We start from the raw sequence: 19,370 nt of genomic DNA, 5'->3' as shown, positions 1-19,370 counted from the left end.
TTCCAACTCAGCCACCATGTAGGACAGAGCAGAAGTCCTCCATGGGGTTTCCAAGGCTGTACATCTTTACAGAAGCTGACTGCCACATCTCCTGCAGAGCGGCTGGTGGATTTGAACTGCCGACCTTTTGATTAGCAGTTGAGTGCTTAACCACTGTGCAACCAGGGCTACAGAGAGACCTCACTGTGGTGAATTTCTTTTAGGTGTTCCTAAAAAATACTAATTCTAAATACTGATTCAAGAATCAGTATTTCCTTTATTAGCTAGATAAAACGAATGAAATTTTTTACAAAAGGTGGCTCCAAATTTTGCTCACAGTCAGAACGGGTTACATGGGTAGGAATTGCCATTTAAAGCCTATTTCTAAAATATATGCTGTGCTCTTAGCTAAACAAAATGAGACGGGTTTCAGAACTTTGAGATCAATGAGGTTTTTATAATAATCGCTTGCCTTTACTCCTCGGCTCTTGTTCCTGCTCTCTCCATTTCCTTTCAGAATGAGGCATTTTTAATGAGGGACAGGAATTAGAACAGAGGGTCAGGGAAACCAAAAAAGAGAAGGAAAAATTCTGCTGCGCTCTGTAGCTGTTCTCAGTTCTTTAAAGTAATATTTTCTTGATACTAAATCTAATTAATAGCTGGCTGGTACTTATCAAGACCTCATTTCTTTCAACCTTGAAGGCAGTTGGAAAGATAAACATATCTGTGTATTATCACAGCCGACGAATTCTCTTTTTTACTTAATCACTTAGAACTTGACCGGCAGTGCAGGCAGCAGATGGGAGCTGTGTTTTCAAAACGTAAAATACATCTCTGCATTTTCGCTGTGGCACGTAAGGGATGTGTATTGATTGTCAGAATTACTTTTTTTTTTTTTTTAAATATATGATTTAAAAATTGGAGCCTAAAGTATGGAGTAGGCATGTTTCTTACCTAGGTATCCAGCCTGTTCCTGAATGCTTGGATGGAGAATCAACAAGTATTTGGATTTGCGTTCTCTGCCCAGCACAGACTAGTCAGAATGCCTTGTGCCACAATGGACTGAAACATAGCGAGGATGAACAGGCTCGCCTGGGGGGACTGAGCCGTGGGTTACAGTACACAACCCTGCGTCTCAGCTTGTGCCGGGTGCAGCTGTGGGTTGTTAGCCACATGGGCAGCTCTTCCTCTTGTGGCAGACAAGTACGAGTTGACGTTGGTGGCTGACGTGCTGATGTTGTTAGGTGACGTTGAGTCGATTCCGATTCAGCGACCTTGTACGTGACAGAATGAAACGTTGCCCAGTCCTGTGCCGTCCTCACAGTTGTTGTGCTGCAGTAAAGTAGGTCAGGCTGTAATTGTGGCTCTCAGACATTGGGATTCCAAGCAGCAGTAAGGCAGTGATGCCAAATGCTGCTTTCAGTAAAGGACAAGAGCAGCTTCAGAGGGCTGGATGAGGGCCCCCTCCAAATAAATTGTTTCTATGGGAGCACACCCAGGACTGATGTTGTTTAGTGTTTGTTAGTAGGGTGTTACTCAGTTCGGCAGATATTAAGTAGCTACTTCGAGGCATTGTCTACTTTGTGCCTGTTCCTGGTGCGGGGGTTTGAGCCTCAGATCTGCTGTTTGGTTGGCCAGGTTGGTGGAGCCTACACCCATCAGCACTTTGCATGTCTGTAACTTATGCTACAAATCAAGGAGACCCCGACTCACGGCCACCTTATGTATAACAGAACAAAACGTTGCCCAGTCCAGCACTGTCTTCACGATTGTTGGTATGTTTGAGTCCATTGTTGTGGCTGTGGTGTCAGTCCATCTCATGGGGGGCTTCCGTTGTTTTCACTGACCCTCTGCTTTACTGCCAGGATGTCCATTTCTAGCGAGTTGTCTTTCCTGATGACGTGTTCAAAGTAAGCGAGTCAAAACCTCGCCATCCTCGCTTCTGAGGAGCATTGTAGTTGTATTGCGTCTAAGACTAATTTCTTCATTCTTCTGGCAGTCTATGGTAATTTATACCACGTTAGTAATAATCTGGCAGCCCTGCTGTCAAGCCTGGCTTAACCAATAAAGCACGGCGGAGAAATCGCACCGTGCATTTGGGGAAATAGTTCCTAGGAAGAAACACCATGTTATGACACAATTGCCTGGTCTAAGCATAGCTAAGGTCTGAAATTGACAGGGAATTGCTACAATTAGTACACTTTTTTTTTCCTTTAGCCGTACTGAATCTCTGTGGACGGACCCTGGGGTGCAGTAGCTAAGGCACTCTGTTGCCAACTGAAAGGTCGACAGTTGAAACCCACCAGTGGCTCTGCAGGAGAAAGTCTGCTTCCTTAAAGATTTACAGCCTTGGAGACCCTATGGGGCAGTTCTACTCTGTCCTATGGCGTTGCTGATGAGTTGGAATTGACTTGATGGCAGTGGGTAATCTGTCATGGGAAAATGAAGGAGTTTCTCTTAATCTGAATGAAAATTGAGAAAGCCTGTTGGTTACTTGTTTACAGATGTTTGCCATTTAGTCAAAACACACAGATGACAGTCTGCATTATTTTGGTTTCCATCTGGATGTGCTCCATGTGTCTGTATACTGAGCGGCAATAACCTCCCGCCGCCCTGGACAGAGCCAAGCGAGATGGCTGTTTCCTTGGTACCCTGACCATAGATGCTTTGCCATCTGTGTTTGCTGATGAATGTTTGTTTCCAGACGGTGGATTCAGCATAGTTATATTCACATTTTGAGAAATTTATTAATTGTATTTCTGTCTACTGTGGATGGATGGTGAGAAAAGTCTGATTATACTGTTACTTAGCTGCTCAAAGAAGTTAACTGCAGTACAACCACAGAAACCCCAAGGTGTCTTTTCTTACAGCTGGAATCTGTTCTCAAAGCATGGATGGTCTTCAAGACGTGTGTCCGCTCAAGAAAGGGACTAGATGTCAGAACTTGGGTAAAGGGAGCATTTCTTGTGGCTACTCCAGGGAACGGCTGAGAGAATTTAGAATTTCATCTTGATAACTGAGCCTTTGGCCCTGGGCCTTGACCCTTCTAAAAAAAAAGTGAAATCACTAATGTCCTACTCATAAGCTGATAGGACAGGTACCATTTATAGGTTGTCATTATTGTTGTCGGTTATATGCTCTGACTCACGGTGACCTTATCCATTTCTCTACCCAGCCAGCTACCGGCCTGTGGATGGGACTGTTTTCTAGGGTTTACATTTACAACTGCATTTGTGCCCTGGAGTCTTTATCAAGTTGTACAGGTTTGGTAACTGGTTTATTTGATGGCTAAGAAGTCAACTAATGTTCACGTCAGGGTAAAAGATAAGAAAATGGATGTGTTGTATTTCTTTCAGACTTCTGTGTCTCTTAGTAAACTACGTTTAGTCGGCTAAAGACTGAAGTGTTCGTACTGTTGTATTCTTTATTAAAAAAAAAAAACAAACCAAACCCACTGCCGTCGAGTCGCTTCTGACTCATAGCGACCCTATAGGACATGATACATTGAAAACATTTTTGAAAAGAAAAGCTCTTTTTTTTTTTTCTTATTTAATTTATACATAGCCCACCTTCAAGGCAAAACGTATTTAAGTTGAAGACAGCTACTTTTGAGGACAAATTTAAACAAGCTAAATTTGTATTTGGCTTCAGCAGGTATGGAAAGTGTGTGGTTTTCAAATCAGTTTTCAGTAACATTGGTGAAAAGATATTTCAGAACAGAAAGCTGTCTTTAAAAGTTGCTTAACTTTGAAATGCTTAGGTTAAGAAAAAAAATGTGTCTATAGTCACCGCGCAATTCACGTTAGGTTCATGTTAATTTTCTTGTGTGCTCCTGAGACAACATACGTATCCATTTATACTCGTTTAGCAGGGTTAGTTTGCTTAAAAAAAAAAAAAAAAAAGACCACATTTGATCAGTGGGTTTCAAACCTTTTTTTTTTCTTTTTAGCACAGAAGGCTTTCTTCAAATGTGGTTTTTCTTGCTGAAGAACAGTGTACAAAACACATAGGATGAATTTTTTTTTTTATTTGACAAATGATTGGTTGGGGGCCCTGAGCTTTCTGGCATCTTGGCTCTCAAACAAGGTGTTTGTTTTTGATCTAGTCCAACCTTTTATCATTCCTAATAGGAAAACTGTGGTCCAGGCATCTGGGGTCTTAAAAGCTGGCAAGCGGCCATCTAAGATGCATGAATTGATCTCAACCCACCTGGGGCAAAGGAAAATGAAGAACACTAAAGACACAAGTAAAGTATGAGCCCATAGACAGAAAGGGCCACATAAACCAGAGACTCCATCAGCCTGAGACTGGAAAAACTAGATGTTGCCCAGCTATCACCAATGACTGCCCTGAAAGGGAACACAACAGAGAATCCCTGATGGAGCAGGAAAAAAGTGGGGTGCAGATCTCAAATTCACATAAAAAGACCAGACTTAATGGTCTTACTGAGACTGGAGGGACCCCCAGAGGATGTGGCCCATGGATTCTCTGTTAGGCCAAAACTTAAACCTTTCCCAAAGCCAACTCTTGAAAGATTAGACTGGACTATAAGACACAAAATGATAACTGGTGAGGAGTGTGCTTTTTAGCTCAGGTAGACACATGAGACTACGTGGGCAGCAGCTGTCTGGAGTTGAGATGAGAAGGCAGAGGGGGACGGGAGCTGGTTGAGTGGACATGGGAAATACAGGGTGGAGAGGAGGAGTGTGCTGTCATGTTATAGGGAGAGCAACTACGGTCACATAACATTGTCCATATAAGTTTTTGTATGAGAAACTAACTTGAACTGTAAACTCTAACTTAAAGCACTTAATTTAGCCCATAACAAATGGAAACGAAACAACCAGAACAGAAATAATGAGAATGTTGACACATTGTGAATATTTTACCAATATCGTTGAACAATATGTATGGAAATTGTTAAAAGGGAATCTAATTTGCTGTGTAAGCTTTCACCAAAAACACAATAAAATAAAGTAAAATCACTTTTCCCCAGGCCGTTAGCTGTAGCTTACCACCAACTGCCTACATTGCCTATGGCAGCCAAGTTAGTTTGTTACAGGGTGTGAATTAATCTCTTTACCATGTAGAATCTGGTGTTAGACCTGTCTTAAATTTAGTTTGTTTTAACATCCTGTGCGTTGTTTATGTTATATGCATAATATAATCCAATAAAAACGGATAAATTTGTAAGGACATTGAAGATCCTGTATTTCTTTGACAGATTTTGTGTCATAACTTTTTTTGGTCATATATTGGTATTTATGTGACAACTGATAGCGTGGCTTGTGTTAGTTGTAATTAAAAAAAATAGGGCCATTTTACTAAAAGGAATTTGATCCCCTTAAAGCATTTTGGAGCCATTATCTTAAAGCATGAAACAAAACAAAACGAAACATTATTCCAGCATGAAAAATCCACTTAAAGGGGATAGTTGTTGCCACAGTTTGTTTTTCTTTACCAGCCGAGATACATACACGGCTTTGAAACCAGGGGCCACTGGCCATGGGAAGGAGCTGTTGGCACAGGATGAATAGAAATTTTGCACATGCTTGTTTTGAAACTTGGCTACTTCTGTTCAGGGTTGACTGGTCTCAGTGGTAACAAGCTTAAAATGAAATAATGCCTTTTTGCCAACACCATCTTGATTCTTCTTGTATGGCCTGCTTGAGCCAATGTAACACATAATGTGGAGCAAAACAAGGAATCGATAAAGCCATTAAGTAGCTCACTGTCTGTCTAGGAATGTTGACAAACGGGTCCACATTTCCCCGTGGGTGTTTTTATTCGCCTCGGAAAGAAAAGGAGTGGGCCAACAAAGTAGGAAAATTGACAAGAGCAGCTTTTCTTGGCTTGGGTGAGGCACTGCAACTGGCGTCTCTCTCTCTCTCTCTTTTTTTTTAAATTGCATTGAAGACTCCTTCCTGTCCTCGTCTATGGAATAGGGGGGTAGGTTGGTCACACGGGGCTACCCTCTCCCTGTCTCTTAATTTTGGGTTCATTAATTGATGGTAGAATAGAGAGGTATCAGACACACTCATGAAACTTGGGAACCAGTTAAGTGCGACTGCACTTAGAGTCAGGAGACCAGTACCCGAGAGGTGGAATACGGTGGCTGAGAGTAGAACTGCAGGAGGAAACGTGAGTGCGAGTAGACAGGAGATGGCTGAGTTTGTGTCTCCATTATCTCCAGTAAGAGCAACTCTGGTCCACCTGTGGATTCAAGGTGAATAACCATCTACTGTGTGTTACCACTTTTCTAGCTGCTTTCACATATCCTGCTTGTCTTTCCATAGCAAACAAATGTATTCATGTTTATGAAGGCTGTGGAGGTTTTACAATGAAATAAAATGGAGTGAACTCTGCAGGTGAGCAGGAAAACGTTAGAAACTTCCACTCATCTGTTCTCTTCTGGGCGTGGAAAATCATACCAATTCTAATCCCCAGTCACCTGCCTAAGACTTGGTTTGACTTTAGTCAGCCTTAAAAAACCCATTGCCATCAAGTCGATTCCAATTCATAGCGACCCTATAAGACAGTAGAATTGCCCCATAGGGCTTCCAAGGAGAGGCTGGTGGATTAAAACTGCCGACCTAGTGGGAAAAAGAAACTGTCAACACACAAAAAAGACGTCAAAATGATAGCACTAAATTCATACCTATCCATAATTACCCTGAATGTAAATGGACTAAATGCACCAATAAAGAGCCAGAGAGTGGCAGAGTGGATTAAAAAGCAAGATCCGTCTGTATGCTGCCTACAAGAGACACGCCTTAGACTTAGAGACACAAACAAACTAAAACTGAAAGGATGGAAAAAATATATCAAGCAAACAACAATCAAAAAAGAACAGGAGTGGCAATATTAATTTCTGACAAAATAGACTTTAAAATTAAATCCATCATAAATGATAAGGAAGGACACTATATAATGATTAAAGGGACAATACACCAAGAAGATATAACCGTATTAAATATTTATGCACCCAATGACAGGGCTGCAAGATACATAAAACAAACTCTGTCAGCACTGAAAAGTGAGATAGACAGCTCCACAATAATAGTAGGAGGCTTCAACACACCACTTTCGGTGAAGGACAGGACATCCAGGAAGAAGCTCAATAAAGACATGGAAGATCTAAATGCCACAATCAACCAACTTGACCTCGTAGACATGTACAGAACACTCCACCCAACAGCAACCAACTATACTTTCTTTTCTAGTGCACATGGAACATTCTCTAGACTAGACCACATATTAGGTTATAAAGTAAGCCTTAGCAGAATCCAAAACATTTGAAATATTACAAAGCATCTTCTCTGACCATAAGGCCATAAAAGTGGAAATCAATAACAGGAAAAGCAGGGAAAAGAAATCAAACACTTGGAAACTGAACAATACCTTGCTCAAAAAAGACTGGATTATAGAAGACGTTAAGGATGGAATAAAGAAATTCAGAGAATCCAACGCGAATGAAAACACTTCCTTTGGGACACAGCAAAAGCAGTGCTCAGAGCCAATTAATATCAATAAATGCACATGTACAAAAAGAAGAAAGGGCCAAAATCAAAGAATTATCCCTACAGCTTGAATAAATAGAGAGCAACAAAAGAAACCCACAGGCACCAGAAGAAAACAAATAATAAAAATTAGAGCTGAACTAAATGAAATAGAAAACAGAAAAACAATTGAAAGAATTAACAAGACCAAAAGCTGTTTTTTTGAAAAAATCAACAAAATTGATAAACCACTGGCCAAACTGACAAAAGAAAAACAGGAGAGGAAGCAAATAACCCGAATGAGAAATGAGAGGGGCGATATTACAACAGACCCAACTGAAATTAAAAGAATCATATCAGATTACTGTGAAAAACTATACTCAAACAAATTTGAAAACCTAGAAGAAATGGATGAATTCCTAGAAACACACTACCTACGTAAACTAACACAAATGGAGGTAGAACAACAAAACAGACCCATAACAAAAGAAGAGTTTGAAAAGGTAATCAAAAAACTCCCAACAAAAAAAAGCCGTGGTCCAGATGGCTTCACTGCAGAGTTCTACCAAACTTTCAGAGAAGAGTTAACACCAATACTACTAAAGGTATTTCAGAGCATAGAAAAGGACAGAATACTACCAAACTCAATCTATGAAGCCACTATATCCCTGATACCAAAACCAGATAAAGACGCCACAAGAAAAGAAAATTATGGACCTATATCCCTCATGAATGTAGATGCAAAAATCCTCAACAAAATAGAATTCAACAACATATCAAAGAAATAATTCACCATGACCAAGTGGGATTCATACCAGGTATGCAGGAATGTTTCAACATTAGAAAAACAATTAATGTAACCCATCACACAAATAAAACAAAAGACAAGAATCACATGATTTTATCAATTGATGCAGAAAAGGCATTTGACAAAGTTCAACACTCATTGATGGTAAAAACTCTCAGCAAAATAGGAATAGAAGGAAAATTCCTCAGCATAATAAAGGGCATTTATACAAAGCCAATAGGCAACATCACCCTAAATGGAGAGAGCCTGAAAACATTCCCTGTGAGATCGGGAACGAGACAAGGATGCCCTTTATCACCACTCTTACTCAACATTGTGCTGGAAGTCCTAGCCACAGCAGTTAGGCTAGAAAAAGAAATAAAGGGCATCCAGATTGGCAAGGAAGAAGTCAAAGTATCTCTATTTGTAGATGACATGATCTTATACACAGAAAACCCTAAGGAATCCTCCAGAAAACTACTGAAACTAATAGAAGAGTTCAGCAGAGTATCGGGATACAAGATAAACATACAAAAATCAGTTGGATTCCTCTACACCAACAAAAAGCACATCGAAGAGGAAATCACCAAATCAATGCCATTTACAGTAGCCCCCAAGAAGATAAAATACTTAGGAATAAATCTTACCAGAGATGTAAAAGACTTATACAAAGAAAACTACAGTATACTTCTGCAAGAAACCAAAAGAGACTTACGTAAGTGGAAGAACATACCTTGCTTATGGATAGGAAGACTTAACATTATAAAAATGTCTGTTCTACCAAAAGCGATCTATACATTTAATGCAATTCCGATCCAAATCCCGACGACATTCTCTAATGAGATGGAGAAACAAATCACTAACTTCATATGGAAGGGAAAGAGGCCCTGGATAAATAAGGGCATTACTGAAAAAGAAGAACAAAGTGGGAGGCCTTCTTTACCTGATTTTAGAACCTATTATACCGCCACAGTAGTCAAAACAGCCTGGTACTGCTACAACAGATACATAGAACAATGGAACAGAATTGAGAATGAAGACATAAATCCATCCACCTATGAGCAGTTGATATTTGACAAAGGCCCCAAAAGAGTTAAATGGGGAAAAGACAGTCTTTTTAACAAATGGTGCTGGCATAACTGGATATCCATCTGCAAAAAAATGAAACACCCATACCTCACTCCATGCACAAAAACTAACTCAAAATGGATCAAAGACCTAAATGTAAAATCTAAAACGATAAAGATCATGGAAGAAAAAATAGGGACAATGTTAGGAGCCCTAATACATGGCATAAACAATATACAAAATATTATAAAGAATGTAGAAGAAAAACTAGATAACTGGGAGCTCCTGAAAATCAAACACCTATGCTCGTCCAAAGACTTCACCAAAAGAGTAAAAAGACTACCTACAGACTGGGAAAAAGTGTTTAGCTATGACATTTCTGATCAGCACCTGATCTCTAAAATCTACATGATACTGCAAAAACTCAATTGCAAAAAGACAAACAACCCATTAAAAAATGGGGAAAAGATATGAATAGACACTTCATTAAAGAAGACATTCAGGTAGCTAACAGATACATGAGGAAATCTTCACGATCATTAACCACTAGAGAAATGCAGATCAAAACTACAATGAGATTTCATCTCACTCCAACAAGGCTGGCATTAATCCAAAAAACACAAAAGAATAAATGTTGGAGAGGCTGTGGAGAGATTGGAACACTTCTACACTGCTTGTGGGAATGTCAAATGGTACAACCACTTTGGAAATCGATTTGGCACTTCCTTAGAAAGCTAGAAATAGAACTACCATAGGATCCAGCAATCCCACTCCTTGGAATATATCCTAGAGAAATAAGAGCCTTTACACAATCAGACATGCACACCCATGTTTATTGCAGCACTGTTTACAATAGCAAAAAGATGGAAGCAACCAAGGTGCCCGTCAACAGATGAATGGATAAATAAATCATGGTCTATTCACACAATGGAATACTACGTATCGATAACGAACAGTGAGGAATCTGTGAAACATTTCATAACATGGAGGAACCTGGAAGGCATTATGCTGAGTGAAATGAGTCGGTTGCAAAAGGACAAATATTGTGTAAGACCACTATTACAAGAACTCGAGAAATAGCTTAAACAGAGAAGAAAATGTTCTTTGATGGTTACATGAGGGGGGAGGGAGGGCAGGTGGGAGAGGGTATTCAATAATTAGATAATAGATAAGAACTACTTTAGGTGAAGGGAAAGACAGCACACAACACGGGAGGTGAGCACAGTTGGACTAAACCAAAAGCAAAGCAGTTTCCTGAATAAACTGAATGCTTCGAAGGCCAGTGTAGCAGGGGCAGGGGTCTGGGGACCATGGTTTCAGAGGACATCTAAGTCAATTGGCATAATAAAATCTATTAACATTCTGCATCCCACTTAGAAGAGTGGCACCTGGGGTCTTAAATGCTAGCAAGCAGCCATCTAAGATGCATCAATTGGTGTCAACCCACGTGGATCAAAGGAGAATGAAGAACACCAAGGACACAAGGCGATTAGGAGCCCAAGAGACAGAAAGGGCTGCATGAACCAGAGACTACATCATCCTGAGACCAGAAGAACTAGATGGTGCCCAGCTACAACCGATGACTGCCCTGAGAGGAAACACAACAGAGAACCCCTGAGGGAGCAGGAGAGGAGTGGGATGCACACCCCAAACTCTCATAAGAATAGACTTAATGGTCTGACTGGGACTGGAAGGACCCTGGTAGTCATGGCCCCGAGACCTTCTGTTGCCCCAGGACAGGAACCATTCCCAAAACTAACTCTTCAAACATGGATTGGAGTGGACAATGGGTTGGAGAGGGATGCTGGTGAGGAGTGAGCTTCTTGGATCAGATGGACACTTGAGACTATGTTGGGATCTCCTGCCTGGAGGGGAGATGAGAGGGTGGAGGGGGTTAGAATATGTTGAAATGGACACGAAAAGAGAGAGTGGAGGGAGAGAGCGGGCTGTCTTATTAGGGGGAGAGTAATTGGGTGTGTGTAGCAAGGTATATATGGGTTTTTGTGTGAGAGACTGACTTGATTTGTGAACTTTCACCTAAAGCACACACACACAAAAAAATGTCGACCTTTTGATTAGCAGCTGAGCGTTTAACTACTGTGCCCCCAGGGCTCCTAGTCAAGTGGGTCACAAATGTTGGAATGTGTGGGAATCATTACATAACATGTACTGTACTTTTTAGATGGTTCAAAGATTTATTGAGGGCAGTCTTGACCATCTTTTCAGTGATTTTTGAACTTACCCAACCTTCCTTGACCATAAATGGAAATCTACTGCACAAACTAAAATGTGGTCATGATATACCTTGCCTTTTTTAAATATGTTTTGTTTTTCCAAGCCTTACTTTAGAGGTGGGACCTATGCTGTAAGTAAAATCTTATTTGGATTTCAATATATGGAATAACGGAAAACCAAACCGGGTGTCATCAAGTCAATTCCAACTTTCAGTGTACCGCCAGCCTTTTGTTTAGCAGCTGAGCTCTTAACCATAGTGCCACCAGGGCTCCAATATATGAAATAAATAAGAAAAAAAGAGCTTCTCTGATTGATCAGGATAGAGACCTCTGGTCACTCCCCTGCTTTCCTAGGTAGCGCACCCTCATCCAGAACGTGGTGGGAAGATACTGAGAAACCATAGTGTGTGAACACCTCCACCATGTGGTGAGAATTTTATCACCTGGACATAAAATGTAACAAGTAAGGGTATTATTAGTATTATGTCCTTTGAGTAGTCTAGCTATTTGTGGGCTCAAGTCATTGTTCGTGGTATATTGTTTTGTTCATTTATTCCACACAAATTTAGGGTGATTTGTGTAAGATGTTGGAGATTGAATTACCAGTGGGTTAGTATCTCTTCCGTAAGGGTTCTTTGTCTCCACCCATCCCTCTAGCGTAAGTGAAGTTCCTCCTATGCCTTGCTCTGGGTATTTGGAAAAGTGACCAAACCAGCATATGCCTACTTCTGTGAGCCTGAGTTTTGATGAGGGGAACAGGCTAACATGTTAGGAGGTGGTGAGTGCTAGGAGAAAGGAAAGAAGGTTAAGGGGAATTAGGAGTTGTTGGATAGGTTTCCACCTATTTTAAATATTGGAAAAAGTTGACATTTGAGCAGAGATGTGAAGGAGGTAAAGTTAAGTGTGTACTATCTGGGGGCAGGAGTAACCGATGCGTCACCTACACGCATGGTCTCATTTGAACCCCACAACAGCCCTACAAGAGCGAGTACTGTTAGGATCAGCACTAAGCCAGGGCTAAATTTGTCCAGGATCAAGTGGCTTGGAAATAGTGCTGGAATTCCAGCCTGTGTGTGGCTTTGTGTCGGTTGCAGCTTGCCAATTGTAAAAATGACGCTATGTGACCATGTTAACTGGAACTGTGTTAGGCTTCTGTTTCAGGTCCTAGCCTTTTGCCAGCCGGGGTGGCTCAGAGGGACTGAGGCTGTGTCTGTCTTGTTCACTTGTGCCTTCAGAGTACCTGGCTCATAGTTGGTGTACGTTTTATATGTGTTGATTGAATTGTTATTAGTTGCCATTGAGTTGGTTTGGATTAATGGCAACCCTGTGTACAACAGAAAATGTTGCCTGGTCCTGTGCCATCTTCATGGTCGTAGGTACGCTCAAGTCCGTTTTTGTGGACACTGTGTATTTGAGTATCTTTTAATCTAGGGGCTCATCTTCCACCTCTGTATCAGGCAGTATTTGATTGTGATCCATAGGGTTTGCATTGGCCAGTTTTTAGAAGTGGGTCACCCGGCCTTTCTTCCTAGTCTGCCTTAGTTTAGAAGCTCTGCTGAAACCTCTCCACCATGGGTGACCCTGCTGGCTTTGACATGCCGGTGCATAGCTTCCAGTATTACAGTAACACAGTCACCACAGTGGGACAAACTGACAGATGGGCGGTGGTTGACTGAATAAGAAAGCCGAAATACGGCTCCCGCCTCCTTGTGGCAAGGGTTCATAGAGGGTCGAACACCCAAACTTTGGATGATAACACAGTCTAGGGGGGACTAAGACCAGCTTATTCATGGAGTACCAGTGAAATGTCCAGCTATGAGTCGAAGTCGTGAAGCTCATTGCAGCTGCGGCTCCGTGTTAGCTGCCTTAGGCACATGGGCTTCTAATGTTTACTGTAGGTCATACTAAATAGCCCGTTGTTCATCAAGGAGAGGGGAAATTGATTTCAAATTACTCCTGTATTGGTTAAAAACTGAACTGCCATGATGCTTTATGGGATCAGGGAGAAGATAGGCCCAGGGTTTAAGCTGCACTAAAACCTGCTTAATTAACTGAACACTGTCCATTACCGTCTGACAGCAAGCATGACCCCGTTCTGCAGAGGTGCTTTTTTTTGAGCTCATACTCCCAGGGAAGGCTTAGCTAGGACCCGTGGGGGCCGAGGATTTATGCCTCGGTCGCTTTCCTTCAGCTGTCTGCACCCTTCCCTGGGGTCAGTGGCATGCCGGAGCCTGTGTGCACTGGTCCGTGACAACAGAGTGCTCTGTTTTCAAGAACGTTGTGAGCTGGTTATTAAACATAGCCTTTAAAACACAGAATTTTATAAGCTTACAAGTAAATTGTATTTTTAAAAGGTAATAAATACTCAAATTTCATCACTTCCTAATTATTTTACTACGTTGAACTGTTATTTGTGTTCTTATGCTTATGTCTATACAGTAGTAAAGTGTAGCATAATGATTAGGTTAAGTGGTAGCTTTTGCTGATTCCCATGGTGTAAATACTAACCTGATGTCACTAAATGTGGAGTAGGAGAGAGATGGGCATTGTATGGTTTCAAATCAGCTCCTCTCCCAGAGCTAGATGATAAACATTTATCAACGTACCGCTGGCTCGGGTCATCCAACTGTGGCCTTCTGTTGCCTTTTGAGGCGTGTTGCCTGTTGGAGCCACGCTCAGATAATAAAAACAAACAAAAAGCACACGTGTATAATAGCTCTGTTCGCATTAGATACTGTTCTTTTTCATGTATCTTCTCATCTAACCCTTTCAACTACCCTGTAATGTGAGTACTGTTATCACCACTTAACAAGTGAGGATTTGTGGTCTGCGCTAGTTGGAGTAATTGTCCCATGGCTAGCCAGTGGTGTCTTAGGTATTAGGGGTAGGTCTGTTACCAGTGTATCATACCACTGTCATTCATGGGAACTTGTCCTGAATTTTATTTCCCAGCACGCCATTAGCTGCGCCAGATTGACATGGAAGGTTAATTGTGGCAGAGTGGGAGAGAAGAAGGACCCCCCCCGTTTTTTTTAATAATATAAAACTCCTTGTAGAAATCAGGTACCAAGCCTGGTGTCTTTATATGTATTACTTAATTTCATTCTCATGACAGCTTTTTGAGTCTTGTTTGTGTAGATGAGAGCATGCAACTGTAGCACAATGAAATGAACTTTGTTCACGGGCCAGAATCACAGAACCAGTAAAAGGTGCAGCCGAGATGGGAGGCCAGGTTGCTCCGGACCCACAGGCCCTTCTTGTTGGAGCCTGCCATATTCTACATGTAAGCGACTCTTGTATCTGATAACTGATGCATCCCATCTCCTGATCCGTCTTGTCAGTTGAGGTTTTTTTTTTTTTTTTTAATTTTTATTGTGCTTTAAGTGAAAGTTTACAAATCAAGTTGGACTCTCATACAAAAATTTATAAACATCTCCCTATATACTCCTAATTGCTCTCCCCCTAATGAGACAGCACACTCCTTCTCTCTACTCACTCTTTTCATGACCATTCAGCCAGCTTCTGACCCCCTCTGCCCTCTCATCATCTCCCCTCCGAACAGGAAATGCCACATAGTCTCATGTGTCTACTTGATACTTGATACTTCACCAGTATCATTGTCTATCCCATAGTTCAGTCCAGTCCCTGTCTGAAGAGGTGGCTTTGGGAATGGTTCCTGTCTTGGGCTAACAGAAGGTCTGGGGACCATGACCTCCTGGGTCCTTCTAGTCAGACCAGTCAGACCATTAAGTCTGGTCTTTTTACAAGAATTTGGGGTCTGCATCCCACTACTGTCCTGCTCCCTCAGGGATTCTCTGTTGTGTTCCCTCTCAGGGCCGTCATCGGTTGTAGCCAAGCACCATCTAGTTCTTCTTGTCTCAGGCTAATGTAGTCTCTCATCAGTTGAGGTTTTGATTTTGCATATATTCAGAGTATTCAGAGAGAATGGACGATGGACCAAGAAATGTGCTAGGGGATGGGTCGTAACATGTAAGTAAATATTAACTGCTCGGGTCCAATGAAAGAACTTTTATGTCTGAGAACTAGAAGGCTTTAGAGACCTCCATGGTCAGGTATCCTTGAAAGGTTATGAGGTTCCACTTCTATCTGCCATTTTCCTGGTTGGTGACAAATCTCTGCACCTCTGGTTTCTTAGTTTTCTATTGCTTTGCAACAGATTACTACAAATTCAGTGACTTAAAACAGATCTGTTACCTCAAGTTTTCCATGGGTTACAAGTCCAGGCATGGCTTAGTTGGTCCCCTGCCCTGGCTAAAGTGAAGGGAGTCAGTTGGTGCTGTGATGTCATATGAGGCCTTCTTCCAAGCTTACTGGTTGGCAGAATTCAGTTCCTAGTGATTGAGGGCTGAGGCCTCAGCTTCTAGAGGCTGCCTGCCTTTCTCTGCCATGTGGCCATTCGTTTCTACAAAATGGAAGTTTGCTTATTCTAGTCCAACAGGAGAGTGTCTCTTCTGCTTGTGGTCTTCTAAAAGAGATTTACCCGATCAGGTCAGGCCCAATCAGGATAAGCTTCCTTTTGATTAAATTAAAGCCACCTGATTAGGGACTTTAATTACATCTGCAAAACCCCTTCACCTTTGCCATCTTCTAATGGCTGGAAACCAACCATGGGCTCCACTCGTACTCAAAGGGGAGGGAATATGCAGGGGGTGGCATCAGGTGGCAGACATCGTGGAGGTTATCTTGGGACCTCCCTCTGGCTTTTCTGTTCTTTTGAGTTTGGACCCACGTTATCCCCATGTATTCCATTCCCTTCCTTAATCAGGTGTGCCTGCATGGTTCATGTATGGGTCATATTTTCAGGACACTGAGTATCCAAACCCTGGCAGGCTTCTTATTAATAGCCTTTCTGCTTTCCTGAGCCTTGGGTGTAACGTCAACCTACTTCTTCAGATCCTTTGCATAGAGTCCCAGTTCACTGGCCTCAGCCTCTGATGCCTTTGTTTTCTTGTATTTAAACATACTTAATTGTAAAAAATACATGGAGAGAAATCAAAGTAACTCAAACAGAATTTACTGACAGTATAATGGAAAGGTGGCAGAGGGTTCAGGAATGACTGGATCTAGGTCTTAAACCATGTGTCAGGGCACTTTTATTTATACATTTTTAGCTTCTTTTTTTTTATGGCAGCTGTTGTGATGTCTGTGGAAAGACAGTCTCAAGGGTTGAACTGTGTCCCCCCAAAATATGTGTCAACTTGGTTAGGCCATCATTCCCAGGATCGCATGGTTGTCCTCCTCCATTTTGTGATTGTAATTTTTTGTTAAAGAGGATTAAAACCAAAAACCAAACCCACTGCCATTGAGTTGATTCTGACTCATAGTGATCCTATAGGACAGAGTAGAACTGCCCCATAGAGTTTCCAAGGAGCGCCTGGTGGATTTGAACTGCTGATCTTTTGGTTAGCAGCTGCTGCACTTAACCACTATGCCACTAGGGTTTCCTAAAGAGGATTAGGGTGGGACTATAACACCCTTACTAAGGTCACATCCCTGGTCACAATGTAAAGAGAGTCTCCCTGGAGTGTGACCTGCAGCACCTTTTATCTTATAAGGGATACAAGGAAAGGGAAGCAAGCAAAGAGTGGGCATCTCATACCACCAAGAAAGCAGTGCCAGGAGAAGAGCATGTTCTTTGAACCTGGGTTCCTACACAGAGAAGTTCCTAGACCAGGAGAAGATTGATGACAAGGACCTTCCTCCAGAGCCGACAGGGAGAAAGTCTTCCCCTGGAGCCAATGCCCTGAATTTGGACTTCTAGCCTACTAGACTGTGAGAGAATAAATTTCTCTTTGTTCACGCTATCCACTTGTGGTATTTCTGTTACAGCAGTACTAGATGACTAGGACAGACGGCTACCCCATTCTTCTGGCGAACTGATATGATAGACGTTGTTCCTTATTGCTGAGGAGAGGAACTCTTTCAGAGTTCAGGGTGGCATTAGTTTCCTAGGGCTGCTATAAAAAACTACACAAACTGGGTGACTTAAAACAACAGAAATTAATTTTCTCATGGTTTTGGAGGCTAGAAGTTTGAAATCAAGATGGTGGCAGGGCCATGCTCCCTCCAAAGGCCCTAGGGAAGAATCCTGCCTTCCTTTTTCTAGCTTCTGGTAGTTGCTGGCAATCCTTGACACTTTTTGGCTTGTGCCAACATACACAACTCCAATCTGTGCCATCATATGGCCTTCTTGTGTGTCTGTGCCTAAGTTTCCCTATTACAAGAATACCAGTCATAGGATTTAGGAACCCTCGCCCCCTGCCCCCAATCCAGTCTGTTTTCATAGTAACTCAGTTATATCTGCAGAGAACATATTTCTACATAAGGTCCACATTCACAGGAAATGAGGTTTGGGACATCAACATATTTTTGGGGGGACACAATTCAACCCACGGCATAAGCCTTACTCTGAATTGTTAAGACTTGGGTCATATTCCCCCTTAACAGGCTCAGATCATGTTCCTACTGGTGTGATTGATGCAGGGTGGAAAGCCCCCTACCTCAGCCTCTTGAAGTGGCTTTCTCCTAGGAAAAAAGGAGACTTTCCCAAGTGGAGGGAAGGGACATGGGACGTGGGGCAGGTGAAAATAGCACATGCCCACTGAGAGGCTGCAGTGACTAACACAACTTATACACATCACCATGGTATAATTTCAAGGGTCTAGAATTGACATTCTGTGTCCTCCCTCCTCGACACCACAGCTGGTGAAATGAGGTGTGGACAGCCACCAGTGAAATAAAAGCTTTGGGTAAGTGGCAGTCCCAGGTTGGTTCTCATTTTCGTGTAAATCCTCTGTCTTCTTGACATCAGTGTCCTTTAAATACTTACAAATATTGTCCTGAGAAAATGCTACATGAATTCCAAAGGGGGATCAAACTATGTTCTTTGGGATTCGTTAAAACGGAAATGCCTGGGGCCAAGTGCTAGTCAGATGCATCGGATGCTGTGCTAAACCTGAGTCTGCACTGAGCTGCATCACTGTTGCTCTCATTTTATAGAGTTTTTCTTTCCCACCAAAGGCAGCTCACAAACCCTTTAAATCTACATGGATTTTTTTTTTTTAGTCTGAGTGAAGATAACAGAATGTGACTAGAAATTTGATTATTAGCCTGACTCTTCCTCTCCTGCTTCTTCCTGGTAGTAAATTCTCTGTGAAGAGGCCTAGAGGTGGAAGTTGCAGCTGTTGGGTTTTATTAAATTGAGGGCCCACTTTCTCCAGATGGTATCTATCTGTGATGGCTGAGATTAGGGTTGCAAACTGAAGTAAATCCTATCTGAGCCCAGGAAGCTACAGTAAAGGAGTGGTGTCAGAGAGCAATGGCGAGTAGTGAAGACCCTAGAGAGCTGGACACCAGGTGCTCCTCAAGGGCCTGGGCTGATGGTTGCCCTGTGGAAATCCAAGTCAGTGTCCTCGGATCTGTTTGAAGAGAAACTGTAGTTAGTTGAGTTGGCTCTGACTCTGGTGACCACATTACAACAGAACAAAAATTGCCTGGTTCTGTGCCATCTTCATGATCCTTGGTATGCTCAAATCCATTGTTGCAGCAACTGTGTATTTTGAGTGCCTTTCAACCTAGGGAGTTCATCTTCCAGCACTCTGTTGGACAGTATTCTGTGGTCATCCTTGATGTTTTCATTGGCTGATGTCCTGAAGTAGATCACCAGACCTTTCTTTCTAATCTGTCTTAGTCTGGAAGTGTCCCTGAAACTTGTCGACCATGGGTAACCCTGCTAGTATTTGAAATACCAGTGGCGTAGCCTCCAGCAAAATATAAGCCACC

The 19,370-nt window shown here is 42.1% G+C and overlaps 1 protein-coding gene across 3 annotated transcripts in view; it reads left to right on the top strand.

Moving 5' to 3' along the window:
• The window catches only part of PTPRG (protein tyrosine phosphatase receptor type G), an 822,569-nt gene that overhangs the window by 39,507 nt on the left and 763,692 nt on the right, over positions 1-19,370 (top strand). The gene's annotated exons all lie outside the window — the stretch shown is intronic.

This window comes from Loxodonta africana, chromosome 22 (genome assembly GCF_030014295.1).
Source record: "Loxodonta africana isolate mLoxAfr1 chromosome 22, mLoxAfr1.hap2, whole genome shotgun sequence".
Classification (NCBI taxonomy): domain Eukaryota; kingdom Metazoa; phylum Chordata; class Mammalia; order Proboscidea; family Elephantidae; genus Loxodonta; species Loxodonta africana.
The sequence above is the reverse complement of the archived record's forward strand: the minus strand, read 5'-3'. Positions and strand labels throughout refer to the sequence as shown.